At 30.6% G+C, this 4,083-nt stretch overlaps 1 pseudogene; it reads right to left on the reverse strand.

The window, feature by feature from the left end:
* Positions 1-1,597: 1,597 nt before the first annotated feature.
* Positions 1,598-2,591, reverse strand: LOC145955253 (secreted RxLR effector protein 161 pseudogene; annotated as a pseudogene).
* Between the last annotated feature and the right edge of the window lie 1,492 nt (positions 2,592-4,083).

A 4,083-nucleotide genomic window follows, 5' to 3' on the forward strand; every position in this document is an offset into this window, starting at 1 on the left:
GGCCATTCCTAACTAGGGTTTATAGGCCTTTTTATGTTAGAAAATAAATTTAATAGAACACAAAAAAAAATATTTAGATTTTCCAATAAAACCAATATAAACAACACAATGAATATTATAAAATTAAAACAGAGCAATCAGTAACAACTAATTAAACACAAAGAGCAAATTAGAATATTAAATAATAGCTTTAGAGTAGCCTGGGTTGAAGCACGTAGAGCGCTATCCTTAGAGAGAAAACGTCCCCACTACACTGATAATTTTGAGTCTTATAATGCGCTCCTCTCCCAAGATATGTCAACCCGTTAGATCGTTCGAATGCAATGAAAGATCCCTGAATCAAAGAACACCGCTTCAAAATTAATAGTAGAAAATAATTTATAAAGAATGATATGTGAGTTTTCAGTGTGCGTAGATAGCCCATTTTTTCTTGACGTACGTAAGTCATATATATATGCAGTATTAGTGTGTTGTATGCATAATAAGGAGTGCACCATGATACCTCAATTTTCAGTAATAGCAAGACCCAACAGTTAAAAACAAAAGGCATCGTGGTTAATAACCAATTTGAAAAAGAAGAGACTATTAGTTACGTGCATGTTGCAATTCAAATGGTTTTTCTTGTTTGTTTTTGAAACTTACAAATATTAAATAAAACAAAGATTAATTAAATTAAATATTTAACTTAAATTTTAAATTATAAAATAATTTCTCACAATCCCCCACTAATTTAAAATTTTAAATATGAAAAAAATGGTATGTAATTATATATATATATATATATATATATATATATATAAACTTAAATATTTTAATGGAGCATGATATATTATATTTTCAGTACAAGGAACCTTCTGGGTTTGAGCCTTATACCTAGTGTATATGAACTTTCATTTGAGAGAATATGGAGACATAATTGTCTTGAGCCATATCCATTTAACCAAATTTTAGAACGTAACACGTATAATAAAGGTGTTCATTTTAGTTCTAATCAGTGGAGCGCATTACGGCCTTGAGCATGTATCTTGTTTAGTGAGTGTCATTTAGAGATTGCCCATATATCTCACAATAACGGCCCCACCACCACACTCACTAGGTGAACCCTTCCAAGGGTGGTCTGTGAGACCCACCCCTACAACAATTGTCATTGGGTCCATTTAGAGGTATTTTTAATTTTAACACAATAAATATAAATATTTGAATACCTCAACCTTATTACTGTCACAGTTTACTTTAGAGTACACCTTGCCATAGGAATGGAACATGCAATAATTTTTCAATTTACAATGGTGTACTTAGTTAACAAACAATTTCGTTATTACCCATTGAACTCCATTTATGGGATCGCCATTTATGTGGAGATGGGTGTCCATTGTTGCAACTAGTTGATGGACTTTAGTCCCATTCCCCTCGACGATTCAAGTACTTGTTGACGCGTCAACCCTTTTTTGAGTGGATCTGCAAGATTATTTTCAGACCTGATAAAATTAACAAAAATAACACCATGAGTTATCAAATTTCTAATAGATTTGTGTCTTATTCTCAAGTGCCTTCTTTTTTCATTAAAGTTTTTGCTAGTAACTTTAGCAATGGAAACTTAACTATCACAATTCATTGAGATTGGACGTATAGGTTTATTTAATAATGGCAAGTCATATAGTAAATTTTTAAGAAATTCAGCCTCACTACTAGTAGTATCTAAGGCAATTATTTCAGCTTCCATAGTAGAACGAGAAATAATAGTTTGTTTTGCAGATTTCCAAGCTACTGCACCTCCAGTTAAAGTAAAGACATAACCACTGGTAGATTTAGTTTCATCAGAGTCAGAAATCCAATTTGCATCACAAAAACCTTCAATTACAGCAGGATAACATGCATAGTGAATGCCATAATTAACAGTTCCTTTGAGATATCTAAATAACCTTTCTAGAGCAAACCAATGTGAAGGATCAGGATTATGAGTATATCTTCCTAACCTACCAACGACATATGCAGTGTCCGGTCTTGAGAAATTAGACAAATGCAACAAGGAACCAATAATTTGAGAATATTTAAGAGGAGAGACACTTTCACCAATATTTTTCTTCAATTTAATACTAGGATCAAATGGGGTAGAAACTGGTTTCACATCAAAATAATTAAACTTTTTTAACAACTTTAATATAATGTGATTGTGTCAAAACAATACCATCATGATTCTTAATCAACTTAATACCTAAAATAACATCAACAAGACCAAGATCCTTCATTTCAAAATTACTAGACAAGAAAGACTTCACATCATTTATAACATGTAGATTACTACCAAAGATTAAAATATCATCCACATAGAGACATAAAATAACACATGAATTATCATCAAATTGTTTCACATAAACACATTTATCACTATTATTAAACTGAAATCCATATGAAGAAACAACTTGATCAAATTTATCATGCCATTGTTTGGGAGCCTATTTTAAACCATACAAGGAGTTAACAAGCTTGCAAACTTTATTTTCCATTCCAGGTTCTATAAAACCTTCAGGTTGATTCATGTAAATTTCTTCTTCCAAGTCACCATTTAAGAAGGCAGTTTTTACATCCATTTGATGAATTTCCAAATTAAAAACACATGCAAGTACAATTAAAACTCTAATAGTAGTAACTTTAGAAATAGGAGAGTATGTATCAAAGAAATCTACACCTTCTACTTATTTATAACCAATAATAACAAGTCTTGTCTTAAACTTATCTATGGAGCCATCTGTTCTCAATTTTTTCCAAAAAAACCCATTTACAACCTATACTCTTGCAACCAGGAGGAAGGTCAGTCAAAAACTAAGTTTTATTGATTTTAAGAGAATCTATTTCATCATTAATAGTTTCTTTCCAAAAAGGTGCATCAACAGATCTCATAGCTTCACTATAAGTTTTAAGATCATTTTCAAGTAAAAAAGAATAAAATTCAGGACCAAAATCTTTAGCTTTTCTAATTGTTTTACTAATTCTAGGTTCAAAATCCTTGTTAACAGTACTACTAGAAGGTAAAACAGAGCTAGAAGTATCATAAATAGGTTTAGACAATTTATTCTTCAAAGGAAAAATATTTTCAAAGAAAATAGCATCTCTAGATTCCATAATTATATTATTAGAAATTCCAGAAACTTCAGATTTAATAACTAAAAATCTATAAGTAGTACTATGTAAAGAGTATCCTAGAAAAACACAATCAACCGTCTTGGGACCAATTTTTCTTTTCTTATTAATAGGAATATTCACCTTTGCAAGACACCTCTACACTTTGAGATATTTCAAATTTGGTTTTCTATTTTTCCAAAGTTCATAAGGGGTTTTATCAGAATTTTTATAAGGATTTCTATTCAAAATGTGACATGCAGTAAACAAAGCTTCCCCCCACAAATTATCAGGCAAACCAGAACTTATAAGCATAGCGTTTATCATGTCTAATAAAGTACGATTTTTTCTTTCAGCAATTCCATTAGGTTGAGGAGCATAGGGAGGAGTGACTTCATGAATTATGCCATGTGTTTCAAAAAATTCACCCATTTCATTAGAAGAATATTCCCCTCCTCTATCAGAACGAAGAACTTTAATACTCCTTTCTAATTGATTTTCGACTTCTGCTTTATAAACCTTGAATTTTTCAAATAACTCACTTTTATGAATAATCAAGTATACATAGCAATATTTTGAGAAGTCATCAATGAAGGTAATAAAGTATTTCTTTCCACCACGAGTAATAACACCATTACTATCACATGTATCACTATAAATGAGTTCAAGCACACAAGTTTCCTTTTGGACAGAATTTTGAAAAGATTTTCTAGGTTGTTTGGCTTGAACACAACTTCACATTTTTGTTTCAATTCATTAAAAGATTTAGGAATAAGATCAAGTGTCATCATTCTTTTAATATAATTCAAGTTAACATGTCCAAGTTTACCATGCCAAATGTCACAACATAACATTTGAAATAGAATATGAAGAAATGCTAGAATTTTTATTAATAAAGGAAGACATGATACTAAGTTTAAATAAACCATCACAAATATATCCTTTCCCAACAAAAGAACCATG

The sequence above is a fragment of the Cajanus cajan genome, chromosome 1, assembly GCF_000230855.2.
Source record: "Cajanus cajan strain Asha chromosome 1, NIPB_CcT2T_4, whole genome shotgun sequence".
NCBI classification, from domain to species: Eukaryota; Viridiplantae; Streptophyta; class Magnoliopsida; order Fabales; family Fabaceae; genus Cajanus; species Cajanus cajan.